This window comes from Pinus tabuliformis, chromosome 4_2, assembly GCF_031772625.1.
Source record: "Pinus tabuliformis cultivar Carrire ecotype Pingquan chromosome 4_2, CPIR1, whole genome shotgun sequence".
Taxonomy (NCBI): Eukaryota; Viridiplantae; Streptophyta; class Pinopsida; order Pinales; family Pinaceae; genus Pinus; species Pinus tabuliformis.
In genome coordinates, this window is record NC_142304.1 from 927399477 (window position 1) to 927419555 (window position 20079).

At 37.7% G+C, this 20079-nt stretch overlaps 1 pseudogene; it reads left to right on the forward strand.

Annotated features, from left to right (window-relative positions):
* Nucleotides 1-18196, forward strand: part of LOC149172727 (uncharacterized protein At4g15970 pseudogene) — a 40060-nt pseudogene extending 21864 nt beyond the window's left edge.
* The last annotated feature ends 1883 nt before the right edge of the window (nucleotides 18197-20079 follow it).

Genomic DNA, 20079 nt, shown 5'->3' on the forward strand with positions numbered 1-20079 from the left:
GGTTTTCGCTACCAATTCTCTGTATTACGTTCATTTTCACTCCTATGCAGAACTCTTCCGAAGTAATAGATTCAAGCAGAATGGGGAAGAAGTCTAAGAAAATTACAATCGCTTCCGCTTCACCAGCCACAGGACAACTCGTCGCCGATCCAGTAACTAAAAAAAAGGGATTGATATCCGATACCACATGTCTAGGACTCGGCAAAACTACTTGGCAAAGTACCTATAATTTGATTGAGGACGAAGAACTAGAGGTGACAGCACTACAAGCCACAATGGATACCAATCGAAAATCTGATGCTACTTTAAAGGATTTAGCCGAACAAATTCTCCCATATACGGATGTAGTGAGGTGGGCAATTGAGGAAATCCCAATCACAAACAGAACCTTCTGCACCAGAGATGGGAGAATCTTCGGTTCATTTCAGGCTAATGATTTGAGGCAAATGTATCATTTGCCTGTGCCAGAGAAGAAGTACAACAAGGCATTTCTGGAGAAATTCCGTAATGAGAACGAAACTGAATCCGAACCCATTCGAGATTGGAGGCAAAATCCAGCAAAACACAAGCATGAATCTTTCGGTAAGTACTCTGTTGATTCCCTATGTTCTCCTTATTGTTATGCTGGGATAATGATGTGTAGATTGTGGGGGTTGCACGATTCCACTAATTTCACTATAGAAATGGTTCCCTTGATGGAAGCGGCATGTAATAGTGAAATAATGGATTGGGCAACTATACTGTCAGATAAGCTAGCAACAACAGTTCTTGATTTTAGAACCAAAACCCGCGTCACTGAAAGGCTTATTCCCCCATTCTACTACAGTGCTTATATACTAGACACCTTGTGTTTTAATTCTGAATTTCCTGTGCTCGGCTGGAGGTGGACTTCACAAGACCCCATGCCTATTCACATATACCATCAGAAATTGTGGAAAACTTCCTATAAGCACCATTTATACCAAGTCTTCAATGGCTTTATGTTACCCATTCATTACTCTATTTTTGATAAACCTGCTCCCAAGATTTCCTACCAAGAAGGGATTGATTTGACATCAATAGGAAGATGGTTCAGAGAGGAAAAATTTACTTATATAATAATTTTCGGTAGCCAAGCTGAACCTCATGTCCTTCCTTTGCACATACCTGATAAACTACTGGTGAGGGAGATAGCCTATCAGATTATCTCCGAAGGAGTTACACAAACTCTAAAGAAAAATAAGAAGCAGGTCTGGCCCTCTTTTCCTCTGAGATGTGGTGTCTACACTTTGCATGATTTCAAACATGCAGAGAAAGAATCTACAAAGATGAAGTCATTAACCCTAGCAACTCTCCCTAATAGGCGATTTGATCCCAACAAAGTCACCTATAATGCACTTGAACAGGCCAAATTGACAAAGTTTGATCATAAAGAAGATAAGTTTGATGACCTGTTCTCCTCAGCTAAGTCGATGTCCCAAGTTAAATCGCTGGCCATAATGGAATACAAAGATGAAGGGTTAGTTGAATTCAACAAACTTAGAGAACAGAGGTTGCAAACTCTGCCTCTAGATCAACCCCAGCAACAGAATCAAGCGAGCCTGAATAGCGACATACTAAGGAACCTCCTGTTACATCAAAAGAACAGGAGGAAGTGCATACGAAAAGACAAGAGGAAACCCAGATGAAAGAGCAGGAACAAAGCAGCATAGAGGTGAATGTAGGTATTCAAATTGACCCGAAATTGCTCCAGGAATGGTAGCAATTCGATTCAATTATCAGTAATCTTGAATGCTATAAAGATGCCGAGACATCAAAAGCGGTAGATACACAGGAGACCACTTCAAAACAGGTTCCAAGTGGAACCAGCGGCCTACCCAGTTCGAAAGAAGTAGAAATAATCCCAAAGGATCCCTCCGATCAGATTATTTTGCAAATAGAAGAAATTCCTCCCTTAGATGTCTTCTATAGCCCAAGACACAAAGCTGTGGTAAAACGACAGAGGAAGAGGAGAAGGACTGATCAACCTTCCCTATTCCCAGAACAAACAGTGACGGGCAACGTGGTTTGGAAGGAGGAATTTGACCCCTCTGACGACCTAACAAAACTATCACAATATGCTGGAGCCTATTCGACAGCAACAATAGATAAGGCATCAGAGGTTAGTATTTTATTAAAAACAAAAGACCAGGAGATCTTTTCACTGCAAGTGCAACTATCAGAGGCACAGCAGAAGGAGTAGCAAGCAGAACGGCAATTGTTAACACAACAGCAAATAAATAATCAATTAACTAAAAAATTGCAGGAAGAGAAATAGAGGATTGATCATAGCGCAGTTCAAAAAACAGAAAGAGTTGTCTGACGCATTGGCACAACTAAAAGCGGAAAATGAACAAATGCTGAAGTCAAAAGATGAGCAGATTTCTCAAATATCAGCCCAGCTAGAAAAAACAAAGACTCTTCCACAGATAGCCGAATTCAAAGTAGAGGCATTACAGATAAACAAGGCATTGATAACACAGATAAAGCTTTTATGTCAACAAATCGCCCAGGCGGAACCATTATGCGATTTGACGACATCAATCAGTGAAAAATCAGAAAAAGCTAGAACAGACTTGGATCAAGCCGATGAAACATTAACTAATTTTCTTGAGTGGCAAGGTACCGATCAGGGACAGGCGGCTAATTTACCAAAGATTTTAGAATCACATAAGGAAATATTATTTACAGAATGGCAGTCCCAGTTAATGAAAGCAGAGAGAGCAATTTCAAGATGCAAATCAACCACAAGTAATTTGGTTGAATTGGTTAATAATACTCTCTACTTTTCTAACATGATTTCCCAATGTACTCCAGGTAAATTGACAGCGGCGAAAACATTGGAGCAGTGATGTTATCCGGAACTAGAGAAAAATGGGAGATTAATCGCATGAATTAATAGTTTGACATGGGACGCCTATTGGTTCTTCTTAGTCAAACCATACAGCCAGAGGGATGCCCTCAAATTCCTTACAGATGCAATCGGGTATATCATTCCCGATATTCAGGATGCCACCTATGCCGCCCAACTCAACTCTCGCCTCAATAGACCGCCCGAAGTGGAGCCAATGCTTGCGATATGCCAACTCAGGTTTAAAGGCAAGCAACCTAAATGATGATTCATGTCACCGACTTTCCAGACTGCTGTGAAGGAGATATTCAAGATCAATTGATACCAATTAAGTAGGATTTCAGTTTCATAGATAGTTAGCTTAATTAAGTATTTATAGACCCTTTCATTTTATTTGGAAAGGGTCGTAAGTTTTGTACATGACTTAAAGCCTGAAGTTGCACTACTGTACTTCAGGCATATTCTTTTATAAAACTAGACCAATTATTCTAATTTTGACAAAGAAGCTTTTATGCGAATGTGCACTATTGTCTTTGTTTGAAAGTATTTCTACGTTGGAAGAAGAATTTCAAATAGCGATTGATATTGGGAGTGCTAAGCAGCTCATATGGTACTATTATCTATGTCTGAATTCATTCTTTTTATATGAATTGTCATTTGATTGCTTTTGATATTATCGAATATATGTATGTGTTTTAACAGCATTCTTTATTCTTTCCACTATTGGATGTTTATATTATGCTTTTCTTTTGATCATATATGTATCGATGATATAAATGATAAGTGTAGCAATATTGTGTTAATCACTTTGTTTAACTATTTAAACAAAGTAATCATTGAATGAATAAATGTCTATGTTTATTAGATAGAGTCATCTATATGCCTGTCAATAGACATAGATCATCAAGCGCTACATTTCAAAGTATAATAGTTCTTGGGATTAATAGTAGTTCTTTTATTTTGCTAATAGATTAAGTTATTCGCCTATCATTAGTTTAGATAATCAATCATTCATCCACCCCTTTCTTTCATTACTGGGAAACTGGTCCCATTATCCCCAATCGGAGCCACCATTCCAAACGGAAAAGGAGTTGTATTAAGGTCTGGACTGGGTGGTTATCCCCCAATGTTGATACAATGATTTTCAGGGCATCAACATTTTTGGCGCTAGAAGGAGGGCATCAACTGTGAATGGAAAGCCAACCCAAATCTACAAACCATTCTAAGAGTAATTCTCCCTCTGCATCACCTCGTACTTCCCAATTGCATGTTGGTTCTCCAGTATCCAAACAAGAAGAAGAGGAATCAACTACCACTGCTCAAACCCATCATACTTCAGAACAACTAAGTCTTGAATCTGCTGAAGTCCAGTCTCTTATCCACAAACTTCAGAGTTTCTCAATATCACCACAGAAATCTGAGGTATCTCAAAGCAGTGCGACTTTGCAGTTCAATTTACCTCACCCTCTCACTAGACTTCAGAGTGGAAAGCTCGGTATTGAACCTACTGAGTTCCCTTTACCCAAAAGGAAAAAGGTGAAGAAAAACACTGAAGGATCTGACAGTGAAGAACTTTCATCCACATCCTCCATCTCACCTTCCCTAGTGCGAAGTCAACCATCCACTCCCTCATCACACATTGTTGTTCATCAGGGATTAGCAACTTCAACATTCCAACCTGCGCAATCCTTAATATCAACTCCATCCCAGACTTCTGGAAGTTCAACAGTAATATCATCCACTACTGCGGTTACAATGGGAGATCCATGGACCAGGCCTGGTGTAGTCAATATGCCTGCTCCATTGCATGCATTACCTGATGCACCTGAGAAATGGTTACCTAAGTTTAATCCAGATGATGGAACACAAGCTGAGGAACATATTAATAACTTCATGTTGGCAGTTAATTTGAAGGGAGTAACGGAGCAAGATGTTGTCGTTAGGCTTTTCCCTTATACTTTGCAAGGATCAGCAGGATCCTGGTATTTTTCCTTACCTTCTGGTTCCATTACCAGTTGGACGACTTGCCAAGAACAGTTTCTTACTAAGTATGGTGATGATAGGTCTTTGGCTACACTAATAAATGATCTCTCCAATCTTAGGATAGAGCATAGGGAACCAATTAAAGAATTTAATGCACGATTCAATAAACTCTTGAATAAAATCCCAACGACCTCCAAACCAAGTGAGCAAATCCGAAGCGAGTGGTATATAACTGCCCTACCTGCCAATATAGCTATTTTTGTAGACAGGGCTGGAAAACCAACTTTAGCTGAAAACATGAAAGAAGCACTTGCTGTGGAGAAACGTATTAATGCTCTAGAGAAGAAAGATGCTCTTGAAGATTAAAAAACCAAAAAATTTTCTTTTAAAGATGATTCAAAGAAGAAAACCCCTAAAGATCCATATGACATGGAGGGTCTACAAAAGGTCCTCAAAACTATGTCAAATGAAATGGTTGAAATCAAAAAACAGGTAGCTGAAACCTCAACCAAAAGACCCTTTAGGAATTACAAGAAAACTAAATCAAAACCACCGAATGTTATATCTAATGCAGATTCAGATCTTGAAGAAGGAGAAGAAGAAACAGCTTCACCAGTTGATGAAGAAGAGCAAGTTGTTGAATGTCATGGAATGTGGGATTTTATATTGCCTAACTCCGATACAGAAAATGAAGAAGAAGCGTTTCCTGTCACTACCAGGAGTAAAGGTACCTCCAAACCTGTTCAGACAACTTCGAAGAAAAGGAGTGCAGGTGCTGCTACAACAAAGGAAAAGGTACCCCGAAGAAGCCACCTGTAACAGTTTCACAAAACCAACCTTCAACCTCAACTATCCCATCAACATCTAAGACATTGGCAGTGTCTGATTCAATGGATTACAATATTGTTGATGACATGAAGAGGACTAAGGAAAACATTACTATGTTTGAACTTAGTAAATTGAAACATCAGCAAAAATTACTTCTCAAAGGATTAAATGTTGTTCCTACTTCACCCCTTCCCAGTGCTAAAGCTGCAAATGATACAGGTCAACCACCTTCTAGTATGGTCGAAGCTACTGATTCAGTTCTGATAGGAGATAGATCAAATTCTCATACTCCACCTTTCCTTCTAACCTATGAGATCTACAATAGAAACCTGCACAACTGTTTGATTGACTCAAGGGCATCCTCTAATATAATGCCAGCTTCAGTTTGTTCCAAACTGAACATTGAACCCCAAAAGTCCGCTATTCACATTGTGCAGTTGGACAGGACTAAAGTACAGGTTTTAGGAGAAATCAACTCAGTAACTATCAGGCTATCAGCTGATCCTAGAGTAGTACAAAGAATTTATATCTTGATCGCCGATATACCTGAATTTTATGGTTTGATATTAAGTAGGGATTGGTCTGAAAAACTACATGGGTATATTTCTACCGATTGGTCCCATATGTGGCTTCCCTATAAGGGAAAGCCAAATCAATCGGGAAAAACACATGACCCATACAGTTACAGAATTTGAACAAGAAAACCAACCAATAGCATTTAATAACAACATTTGGGGAATTATTCATCAGAGTATTTCTTTGGCAACTTCGCTACCCAACCATCTCCTTTCTCAGTAAACCATTCTACATCTCAGATCGAAAATTATTCACAAACAGATAGGTCAAGATGTTTTAATGATACTGAGGAAACTGTAAATAAAATTGTTAATAATTCTTTATTTTGGTCAGTATATTTCGATGGGTCCAAGTCTAGCGAGGGCTCAGGCGCAGGATGTATTTTGATTAGCCCACAGGGAGAAAAAACAATGCTGTCCTATAGGTTAGAGTTTGAATGCATGAATAATACAGCTAAGTACGAAGCCTTAGTCCAAGGACTATATAAAGCGATTGGCCTCAAGGTCCAATATTTGAAAGTGTTTGGAGATTCTGAAATTATTATTAAACAGGTAAGGAATACAATTCATTGTCTTTCTAGCCATCTCAAACATTATCAGTCGCTGGTACAGGAACTCACCTCCCACTTTTCGGCATTCAATATTTCTTCCATTCCCAGGTCTCAAAATTTAGCAGACGACCTGCTAGCCAATGTTGCTTCCAAGCTCCTACCTTCTGAAGATTATAGCCCAGATAGATTTTCAGTAGAATTACTTTTTAGGCCATCAATTCCTGACAATATCACTAATTGAAGAGTATTCAGCCGCGATGAAGACATTTTATAGTATTTAACTTCTGAAAAGTCCTATGATGATCAAATCATTGAGGAAAACGAGCATGACCTTCAAATGAGAGGTAAACACGAGGAAAATTCAATCCCAAAGCCTGTGGTAAAGCTTGAGGATATTTATGATATTAAAGACATGTTTAAACCTGTGACCAATACAAAGCTCCAAAGTTCTACCTTAAGGTTTGAATTGATAAACCTTGGCACTGAGCAAACTCCTCAAAACATTAATTTAGGATTAGGAATTTCTTTGGAAGAGAAGGAAGCATTCATTAGACTGTTACAGAAAAATAAACATGTTTTTGCTTGGAAATATGACGATTTAAAGATATATGATACATCCATCATCCAGCATACCATTCCAATGCTTCCCGAATAGAAACCAATTCAGCAGAAGTTGAGGAAAATACATCCAAACTTAGAGAGTCAAATAAAATCTGAACTCAATAAACTCTTGAAAGCTAAGATTATTTTTCCCGTTCGGCACTCAAACTGGGTCTCCAATATTGTGCCAGTCAGAAAGAAAAATGGCGACATCAGGATTTGTATAGATTTCAAAAATTTGAATAAGGCAAGCCTAAAAGATAATTTCCCATTACCTACTATGGAGCAGATACTCCAATCAGTCGCAGGCTCTGAGTTAATGTCCTTTTTAGACAGTTTTTCAGGATATAACCAAGGTTTTGTCCATCCTGATGACCGACTCAAAACCACATTCAGAACAAAATGGGGAACATATGCGTATCAGAAAATGCTTTTCGGACTTATTAATGCAGGAGCCACATTCCAAAGAGCGATGGATATAGCCTTTAAAGGGTTGATTAACAAAATGGTAGTCATCTACTTAGACGATATTACTGTATTTTCTAAAGAGAAATCCAATCATTTGCATGATTTAAATCAAATCTTTCAACGCTGCAAAAGGTATAGTATTTCACTTAACCCTAAAAAATCCTTCTTCACTCTTGACCAAGGAAAGCTCTTAGGCTTTATTGTTTCTAAAGATGGCATTTATATTGAACCCGACAAGATCAAAGAAATCTCTGAAATCCCTTTCCCTCATAATAAAAAATCCATGTAGTCATTTTTAGGCCAAATCAATTTTGTCAAAAGATTTGTTCCAAACTTTTCTCAAATCATTTTGCCACTTCAAACTATGATTAAGAAAAATTCAGTCTTTAGATGGGGATCAACAGAAAAGGAAGCGTTTGATTTAATCAAACAATCAATAATTAATGCCCCCGCCTTAAATACTCCTAATTTTTCTAATCATTTCACATTGTATACTATCGCATCCGATTTGTCTTATGCAGCAGTACTCACACATATTAACAATCACAATTTGGAAGCACCCATTTCATTCTATAGTTCAAATCTTCAGGGTGCTGAATTGAATTACTCCGAAGTAGAAAAACAAGCCTTTGCTGTATATAAAACTGTCAAACATTACAGACCCTTCCTTTTAAAAGCCCATACAAAAGTTATAGTTCCTTTCCCTGCAGTAAGGCAACTATTAATCCAAAGGGAACTAGGTGAAAAAAGGGTAAATTGGGTTACAGCACTTCAAGAATATGACTTAGAAATTAAACCAGCAAAGATTGTTAGAGGCCAAGGTTTTTGCAGGTTATTGGCAGGAGCATCCAACATTCCAGAATAAGGTGATACAGATCAAACCGAAGAAATCAACCAGATAAGTATTACTGATTCTGAATCACAATATGCTGACTTAATATTTTATTTGAAAAATGGATATGCACCTCCTAGCCTATCTTATAAAAACAAAAGGGCCATTAGATTAAAAGCAAAAAATTTCACAATTATTGATGATGTGCTTTTTAGGCAAAATTATGATTCAATCTTATTAAGATGCCTAGAAAAACCTGAGGCACAAAAGGTTTTGCAGGAATTACATGATGGACCAACAGGAGGACATTTTGAAGCTGATACAATAGCCCACAAAATCATTCATGTTGGATATTATTGGCTCACTCTGTTTAGAGATGCTCATGAATATGTAAGGAAATGCCGAAATTGTCAAACTTCTAGTGGAAGACAAAGAAAACCAGCTTTCCCTTTGCAACCAGTCAACATTGAACAACCATTTGAGCAATGGGGATTGGACATCATTGGAGAAATTACTCCACATTCTTCCAAATAGCATAAGTATATCCTTATTGCTACTGATTATTTTACTAAGTGGGTTGAAGCAGTTCCTTTAAAGATAACAAATTCTGAGGCAATTATTGAATTCACAGATCAATTCATCATTACCAGGTTTGGTGTCCCAAATGCTCTTTTTTTGAATAATGCATCTTACTTCTCAGGCAATGCTATGTTTGATTTCGCTATTAAAAGAGGATTTAAATTGAAATATTCTGCTAATTACTATCCCCAGGGTAATGGTTTAGTAGAGTCTACAAATAAAAATCTGATTAAAATTATTAAGCGAACTGTCGAACAGAATCATAAAAAATGGCACAAATCCTTAATATTCGCACTATGGGCTAATAGGATAACGCAGAAGGCTTCTATAGGTTCTTCCCCATTTAATATTGTGTATGGAAAAGAAGCAGTACTACCAACAAATCTTGTCCTTCCTTCTCTAGCCCTAGTTCAGTTTATTGAGGAAAGCCCTTCTTCTTCTGTTCAACTTAGACATGACCAAATTTTAAAATTAGAAGAGGAAAGAGAAAAAGCCAAGGTTATTCATGCAAAACATCAGCAAATCATCAAGTCATCCTTTGATTCAGTCTCATCTGGTTGAAAACAATTTCAAGTCGGTGATTTAGTTCTGAAATGGGACAAAGCCCATGAGGACAAGGGAAAACACACCAAGTTCCAGAAGATGTGGCTTGGGCCATTTCAGATCTGTGAGAAGATAGGCCATTCGACCTTCATATTACAAGATTTATCAGGTTTGAGAGATTCTCTCCCTGTTAATGGCCTTATCTTAAAAAAATTCTTCAATTGAGGAGGTAACCCCTTCTCCTTTCTTAATAGAATTTTGTAGTTTCTAAGACCATTAGAAAATAAAGTTGTGAAGTATCTTCCATTGACCTTTGCTATACTTAAAAGTTGCTCAAAACAAGTAGTGTTGATATTTACTTTTAAAATAATAGAAGTCTTAAACAAAAGGGATAATTTCTAGGAAACTAGGTGCAATTGCATTCTGAAACCACACTTCAAATTTTGTGAACACTTCTCAAAGTTTAGAAATATTGTAAATCATTTTATGTTTTCAAATTGGTCACAAAAAGGTTATCAATATCAAAATAGGAACTAATCCAACATCAGCATCTATAACTCTTACCTTGTCATCCATTTACTCTTAAGGAGAAAATTGTCCATCCCACTCACCAAAGCTTATTATTACTCATAGTGTAATTCTAAAATATTTGATATAAAGGATAAGAGGTCTTATTACAAGCCTGCTTACCATGATCATAGGGAAATAGTTTAACCGACATTACCAATACTGCATACCAAAACAGGGTAATGGCTTAGAATTACAAGACAAGGGGTCTCATCACGAGCCAGCTTGTTCGGTTAAATTACTACCAGTGAATGGCATTGTCACTCAGCTGGTCACCAAACTAGGGAAATGTCTTTTTATCTTACAAAATAACAGAAATGTAGAAAAGAAATGCAAATTGTGAAAAGCATGTTTTGAATTCATTCTGTTAATCATAATATGAAATGAATGGGACAATGGACAATAACATGGTTAAAAGGTATCCCTGTCGAAACTATGAACATTTGCTGGCAGCAGAGGCTCTACCTATGACAAAGGAGTCCATTCTAAAAGCTGATTTGGAAAGGTTTTCTGTTTTATCATTATCAACCAATAGAGGCCAATTTAAAACTTAGAATGTATTTAATTTTAAAACAAGAGAGGAAATTAGCAAAGATAGTTTCATTTTATTTGGAATACATATATACCTAGTTATATTAGAATTTTCTCCTTTGATGAGATTTCTATTTTCAAAAAGTTTAAGTATTTCTGTACTTTTCAGAGATAACTGTTTCTTCCAGCGAATCGCCAATTGTTGTGCTCTACAACAACCCCCCCATTTCATGTCATTTTTATTCACAAAACTATCATATGAAATAGGTCCCTTTTTATTTTTGGTATCAATTTTGTATTACTCAAAAAGGTTCGAAAACAAAATGAAAACATTATAAAACCTTTTGATAAACCAATTATTTGGTCTTATAATATAAATGATTAATCTTTTATCATTGCGATAAAGCGATCGCAAGATCGCATGTTGCAATGACAAAGGAGGCGTAATTTAAAGACCCATTGGTTTTCTTCGACGCGACAACATGCAATAGGCTATCGGATATCGACAATAATAAGTTACCATAACAAAAGTGCCTTTCACTCTGATTCGATGCGATAAAGTCCCTTTCGCTCCGATGCGATGCGATATCGCTATCGGTGATCGGGGATGTACCATGCATGCTTTTCAAAGTGCTCAGTTAATACTCCCGATGCGATGTGATATCGCTATCGGCAATCGGGGATTCCAAAAGGACCCAATATAACGATTTAAGTTTTCCCCCTACGCCCGATTGCGATAAAGCCAAAAGCATGAACTTCAAAAAATTGTTAAAGCGGGGATATTATGATTAATTCGTATTAAAGGCCTTATCTTCCAAACAGTGATTCACCTGCGCTCAACCGCCAAAACATCCAAGGCACGCTTAAACAAATCATTCGGCCAATAAAACGATATGATGGGCATTTAAAGGATTGACAGGTTTTAACGGCCATTTAATGAAATAGTAAGCTTAAAAATCTTTTCACAGATTGTATCCGCGGCCACTTTAAGTTTATCCTTCATCGTGCATTAATCAATATATCTTGCTCGTATTTGGTTTTCGCTACCAATTCTCTGTATTACGTTCATTTTCACTCATGTGCAGAACTCTTCCGAAGTAATAGATTCAAGCAGAATGGGGAAGAAGTCTAAGAAAACTGCAATCGCTTCCGCTTCACCAGCCACAGGACAACTCGTCGTCGATGCAGTAACTAAAAAAAGGGATTGATATCCGATAATACATGTCTAGGACTCGGCAAAACTACTTGGCAAAGTACCTATAATTTGATTGAGGCCGAAGAACCAGAGGTGACAGCAGTACAAGCCACAGCAGATACCAATCGAAAATCTGATGCTACTTTAAAGGACTTAGCTGACTCTTTCCTTCATCGGATAGCAGCTCGGGAACAAATTCTCCCATATACGGATGTAGTGAGGTGGGCAATTGAGGAAATCCCAATCACAGACAAAACCTTCTGCACCAGAGATGGGAGAATCTTCGGTTCATTTCAGGCTAATGATTTGAGGCAAATGTATCATTTGCCTGTGCCAGAGAAGAAGTACAACAAGGCATTTCTGGAGAAATTCCGAAATGAGAACGAAACTGAATCTGAACCCATTCGGGATTGGAGGCAAAATCCGGAAAAACACAAGCATGAATCTTCTGGTAAGTACTCTGTTGATTCCCTATGTTCTCCTTATTGTTATGCTGGGATAATGATGTGTAGATTGTGGGGGTTGCACGATTCCGCTAATTTCACTATAGAAATGGTTCCCTTGATGGAAGCGGCGTGTAATAGTGAAATAATGGATTGGGAAACTATACTGTCAGATAAGCTAGCAACAACAGTTCTTGATTTTAGAACCAAAACCCATGTCACTGAAAGGCTTATTCCCCCATTCTACTACAGTGCTTATATACTAGACACCCTGTGTTTTAATTCTGAATTTCCCGTGCTCGGCTGGAGGTGGACTTCACAAGACCCCATGCCTATTCACATATACCATCAGAAATTGTGGAAAACTTCCTATAAGCACCATTTATACCAAGTCTGCAATGGCTTTATGTTACCCATTCATTACTCTATTTTTGATAAACCTGCTCCCAAGATTTCCTACCAAGCAGGGATTGATTTGACATCAATAGGAAGATGGTTCGGAGAGGAAAAATTTACTTATATAAGAATTTTCAGCAGCCAAGCCGAACCTCATGTCCTTCCTTTGTACATACCTGATAAACTACTGGCGAGGGAGATAGCCTATCAGATTATCTCCGAAGGAGTTACACAAACTCTAAAGAAAAATAAGAAGCAGGTCTGGCCCTCTTTTCCTCTGAGATGTGGTGTCTACACTTTGCATGATTTAACACATGTAGAGAAAGAATCTACAAAGATGAAGTCATTAACCCTAGCAACTCTCCCTAATAGGCGATTTGATCCCAACAAAGTCGCCTATAATGCACTTGAACAGGCCAAATTGACAAAGTTTGACCATAAAGAAGATAAGTTTGATGACCTGTTCTCCTCAGCTGAGTCGATGTCCCAAGTTAAATCGCCTGCCATAATGGAATACAAAGATGAAGAGTTAGTTGAATTCAACAGGCTTAGAGAACAGAGGTTGCAAACTCTGCCTCTAGATCTGTTAGCAACAACCCCAGGAACAGAATCAAGCGAGCCTGAACAACGACATACTAAGGAACCTCCTATTACATCAAAAGAACAGTAGGAAGTGCATACGAAAAGACAAGAGGAAACCCAGATGAAAGAGCAGGAACAAAGCAGCATAGAGGTGAATGTAGGTATTCAAATTGACCCGAAATTGCTCCAGGAATGGTAGCAATTCGATTCAATTATCAGTAATCTTGAATGCTATAAAGATGCCGAGACATCAAAAGCGGCAGATACACAGGAGACCACTTCAAAACAGGTTCCAAGTGGAACCAGCGGCCTACCCAGTTCGAAAGAAGTAGAAATAATCCCAAAGGATCCCTCCGATCAGATTATTTTGCAAATAGAAGAAATTCCTCCCTTAGATGTCTTCTATAGCCCAAGACACAAAGTTGTGGTAAAACAACAGAGGAAGAGGAGAAGGACTGATCAACCTTCCCTATTCCTAAAACAAACAGTGATGGGCAACGTGGTTTGGAAGGAGGAATTTGACCCCTCTGACGACCTAACAAAACTATCACAATATGCTGGAGCCTATTCGACAACAACAATAGATAAGGCATCAGAGGTTAGTATTTTATTAAAAACAAAAGACCAGGAGATCTTTTCACTGCAAGCGCAACTATCAGAGGCACAACAGAAGGAGTAGCAAGCAGAATGGCAATTGTTAACACAACAGCAAATAAATAATCAATTAACTAAAAAATTGCAGGAAGAGAAATAGAGGATTGATCACAGCGCAGTTCAAAAAACAGAAAGAGCTGTCTGACGCATTGGCACAACTAAAAGCGGCAAATGAACAAATGCTGAAGTCAAAAGATGAGTAGATTTCTCAAATATCAGCCCAGCTAGAAAAAACAAAGACTCTTCCACAGATAGCCGAATTCAAAGTAGAGGCATTACAGATAAACAAGGCATTGATAACACAGATAAAGCTTTTACGTCAACAAATCGCCCAGGCGGAACCATTATGCGATTTGACGACATCAATCAGTGAAAAATCAGAAAAAGCTAGAACAGACTTGGATCAAGCCAATGAAACATTAACTAATTTTCTTGAGTGGCAAGGTACCGATCAGGGATAGGCGGCTAATTTACCAAAGATTTTAGAATCACATAAGGAAATATTATTTACAGAATGGCAGTCCCAGTTAATGAAAGCAGAGAGAGCAATTTCAAGATGCAAATCAACCACAAGTAATTTGGTTGAATTGGTTAATAATACTCTCTACTTGTCTAACATGATTTCCCAATGTACTCCAGGTAAATTGACAGCGGCGAAAACATTGGAGAAGTCATGTTATCTGGAACTAGAGAAAAATGGGAGATTAATCGCAGGAATTAATAGTTTGACATGGGATGCCTATTGGTTCTTCTTAGTCAAACCACACAGCCAGAGAGACGCCCTCAAATGCCTTACAAATGCAATCGGGTATATCTTTCCCGATATTCAGGATGCCACCTATGCCGCCCAACTCAACTCTCGCCTCAACAGACCGCCCGAAGTGGAGCCAACGCTTGCGATATGTCAGCTCAGGTTTAAAGGCAAACAGCCTAAATGATGATTCATGCCGCCGACTTGCCAGATTGCTGTGAAGGAGATATTCAAGATCAATTGATACCAATTAAGTAGGATTTCAGTTTCATAGATAGTTAGCTTAATTAAGTATTTATAGACCCTTTCATTGTATTTGGAAAGGGTCGTAAGTTTTGTACATGACTTAAAGCCTGAAGTTGCACTACTGTACTTCAGGCATATTCTTTTATAAAACTGGACCAATTATTCTAATTTTGACAAAGAAGATTTTATGCGAATGTGCAAAACTGTCTTTGTTTGAAAGTATTTCTGCATTGGAAGAAGAATTTCAAATAGCAATTGATATTGGGAGTGCTAAGCAGCTCATATGGTACTATTATCTATGTCTGAATTCATTCTTTTTATATGAATTGTCATTTGATCGCTTTTGCTATTATCGAATATATGTATGTGTTTTAACAACATTCTTTATTCTTTCCACTATTGGATGTTGATATTATGCTTTTCTTTTGATCATATATGTATCGATGATATAAATGATAAGTGTAGCAATATTGTGTTAATCACTTTGTTTAACTATTTAAACAAAGTAATCATTGAATGAATAAATGTCTATGTTTATTAGATAGAGTCATCTATATGCCTGTCAATAGACATAGAACATGAAGCGCTACATTTCAAAGTACAATAGTTCCCGGGATTAGTAGTAGTTCTTTTATTTTGCTAATAGATTAAGTTATTCGCCTATCATTAGATTAGATAATCAATCATTCATCCACCCCTTTCTTTCATTACTGGGAAACTGGTCCCATTATCCCCAGTCAGAGACACCATTCCAAACCAAAAAGGAGCTGTATTAAGGTCCGGACCGGCTGGTTATCCCCCACTGTTGATACAATGATTTTCGGGGCATCAACAGAGCCACATTCTTTTATCATGTATATAGATACAAAAATTGGTAGTACGTTCTATGCCCTTGCCCTTGTAAAAATCTGGGGTTCCAAACCATTCTTGCTTGTCAATATCTTGAATCAAAAGGTTTTTGCATTTTAATGGGGTGATCATATTGGATGGATTTTGTAGGTTAATTTGCACACCAACACTGAATGTTCTCCAAAGCATTCAAATTTTGTTTATTACCAATACTTGTGGTATATTTTGAATTTTACAAAATAATTTTTGTGACTTAAAGTGTTTAAGAACCTGGTTTGTACAAAATTATTGATTATTGGTGATTACCCTTGCCATCTTCTTTGTAAATTAACATTGTGTATTCTTCCTTGTGCTACTAGTCCAGACTTTGAACAGTGCAATGACATATTTTTATATATTTGGGTAAGTATCCCATCATTTTATGCTTGAAAATGTTTGGCAAGCCTATGTAACATTCTATATGCCATGGTTCTGAAGAAATCCTCACATCAAGGTAGGGATCTATTATCCAAGATGCATTCACCTCCATTTTGTGAAGCATTAACCATGGATATATTGTCACATAAAATAGAACATAATTTTTTGTCACTTGGCATCTTGTTTTTCCTTCAAACTTTATTTGAAGAAATGCCTACAAAATTCTGACTCATCAAGCTTCTCTTATTGTGGATGTGAAATTTCTTTGATTTCACATCATCTGTGCTTTTATCCAAATGCTATTCATATATGTGTCTATTATTTATGTCATGACAATCTCAATTGGTCTTTCAAGTTGTTTTTAATTCACAAAGAACAAAAACCTTAAGGCCTTTGGAGTTCAAAAACATCTTTACCATTAATTCTTATGTGCGAACAAAATACATGATAGTTAAGTGCCCACCAATTCATGTGTGCACTTGTGTTTGTGTTTTGGTATACTCATTAAAATTTTGGTCTTGATATCCACCTCCAAGTTGTAAATATAGGAGATTGTAACTCAAGATATACAGCCTTTTTCTTTGTGACTTTGAGGTTCATCTTAGACTTGGGCTTAGATAGGTTTGCAATAATGTAATAACAAGAAATTCCTTAAAGGTTCATTTAAATAGGAGTGTTAATTAAGATATGCTTTTATTACGAGTCCATTTAACATAGCATTGTCTTACTATTGTTTACTAGGATTTACTGTTAAGGTTGTAATGCAGAGTGTAAATATTCAGATTTCTGTTGTAAATAAAAGTATTTCCCAAGGTTCTTTAGGAACTTATTTGCACTTTAACATTAATTTAATTTTTTTAGATATTTTACTCTAATTATCAAATCCCTACAAAATGGACACATATTAGATTATATCTACTATGCCATTTTAAGCTGGGAAGACTCAACCTAGGAAGATGCCTTGCTCGACTCTAAACTTTAAGGATATTTAAATGCAATGCTATAGTTAGCATCCAAATATAATATTTTTTCACATGGGGATATAGTCTTTAATGTTTGTGGGAGTACCAAAAACATTGAGGTTGGCCCTTCGAGTTTTCTTTATCTCTCTGTTTATTGTAGTATTAAATCTTGATTATTCTAGGTTAAGATGGATCCATCTATGTATATCAAACGACATTCTAATCATAGAAATAATAATTTCTTCTAATCGTAGTAAGATATGTGTATGTGTAGGATGCTGATATAATGTGGTTATGGAACCCCTTCACAAGGTTCTCCCCAGATGCATATATTCATATTTCTTCCGACAAATATAATGGCAGGCCATTTGATGTCCATAATATGCCCAATGGAGGCTACAAGTATGTTCATTCCAACGAGTGCACCATCAGCTTTTACAGATATTGGTATTTATCGAGAAGATGATTTCCTAGGCAAAACAAGCAGGAAGTTTTAAACATTGTAAAGTTTACAAGAGGGTTTGTTCAGAGAGGTATGAAGTTCATGTTCCTTAGCACTTAGTACTTTGGTGGATTCTACCAAAGAATACAATACTTAGACGATGTTTGCACAATGCATTCCAACTACTGCAAAGGACTGAAGGCTAAGATTATTGATTTCAAACAAACGTTGGATGATTGGTCAGAGTACAGAAACCCTCCTCTCAATTCTACTCGGAAAGTGAGCGAGTGAATACCTCCCAAAGCATGCTTACATTCTGGCATACTTGCTTGACGTATGACACCTATCCCAAGACAAGGAAGCTCAAGGATATGACATACTTTAGAGAATTTAGAGTTTACATATCAACAGAACTAAACATAGGGACAATGAATTCCATCATATGATTTTAGCAACCTCACATGTCAATCCTACTGGAATATTTGGAGAACAAGAATTAGGGAAAAGGAAAGAGAGGAGAAAAGGCAAATTCAAAGAGAAATAAAAATTTCCATATTCTCTAGATGTTTCAAAAGTTAGAATAGGAAGTGAAAATACGCTTTAGGATGAAATTGCTAAGAAAAAAAATGAAGTAAATGGAAGAAAACTGAAAAAAGTACCTATATGCAACGAAGGAAATAAAATTTACAAAGCTAATTAAGCCTTTTAGATGTAGATGAAAATGGTCAGTTATTTGTTAGAAACATATCAAAAGGAAATGATAGTCATGACAGATTGTAAGACTAGGTACCGCCAACTACAGGGCAGCGTGGCTTCCCAGGTTCTCACCTCGCGCAAGAGGGATAGCATTATTAAGGATGGATACTGTAGGATTTTTGCATTAATGGAGTGCGATGTTCAAAGAAAAACTGTGGTTGTTATAATCATGGCGATCCTGTATGTTCTCTTCACACCTCGCGCTCAGTCTTATTGTTCTGGGCCCTGGTTTGATGTGGTTTTTGGTGACAAGCAGAACCTTGCTAGCAGAGGCAAGCTCCAGGCTGGCTCTCTGTTTTTCTGGAAGAGGTGCTATTATGCTAAGTTTCCCCATGACATGATTAGCACAGCTTTAAGGGGTAAGCTTTCTAAAGCTCTTGAATTTAGAACTGGACGTGTTGCATCTCCGTCTCGGGCATTCTCTGTGCGTTTGATTTGGTCTCTGTGTCAATCATTTTATCCCCCTGTTGTTGTCTCTGGTTTCTCTGTGCCTTCCCCTTCGCTCTTCATAATGGTTTGCCAGGGTGGGAGGAATCAATCCAAAGGGCAACGTGGAAGCGGCAAACGTCCAACCGCTAGTCATTTTGTGGACCCTGAACAATCGCCTATCAATCTTCCCTCCTCTCATGTGGATGCGCCTCCTCCGAGCCCTGTGCGCAAGCCAATTCCAAATAGTGCTTTCCAAACCACGCATTTCAAATTCCAAAGCAATCTAAATAGGCCTTTGATTATTGCTCACATCACTATAATCCTTTCGGAAGAGGAAAATCAAATCTCCCCTCTGTCATGCATGGCTCCTGATCCTTCTCAAAGCAGTGAGCAATGGATGAGGGAAGCCCGGAGAATCAGACGAATGATAAGTTTGGTCAGGATGAAATTCCCAGAAGCATTCCGCCTCTTGAAGACATAAGTCCAGTGGCTAGGGAAGAGACTGTTGGAGCTACAAGTCATTCCTTGGCGAACCCAGCAGGAGAGATGGGTGGCAATGAAAATTTGAGGATTGGCAGCGCGTGTCTGGTAGCGGAGAAGACTCCTGGTGAGGATGTGGAAGTTTAATGCCACTTGGGTCTGTTTTTTCTCCCTTTTTTGGTTTTGATATCACTCAGATGACCACTTCCAGGCAACTCTGCTCACAGTCAAGGTTCAGCATCTTCAACCTGTTGTTTTGGCTTCCCTTCGGGAAGTGGTTGTTTATTTACCGGCTGGTTTGCCAAGTACTTAGGCTTTTTTGTTGTCAATGTCTCTATCTATGTTCTACGAGTCTATCTCTGGGTTCTATATCTGTCTTCTAGCTCTTTGTAACTGGTCTCCCCAGGTTCTTTTTGTACGGGGGCAGTTCTGCTGTGTTGAGTGCTCTCGGGTTCTGTTCTCTGAGGCCTCAACTCCTTGTAAAATTATTCCTCTTTTCAGTTAATAGATTTTAATCTTTGCAGAGAAGAAAAAAAAACATATCAAAAGGA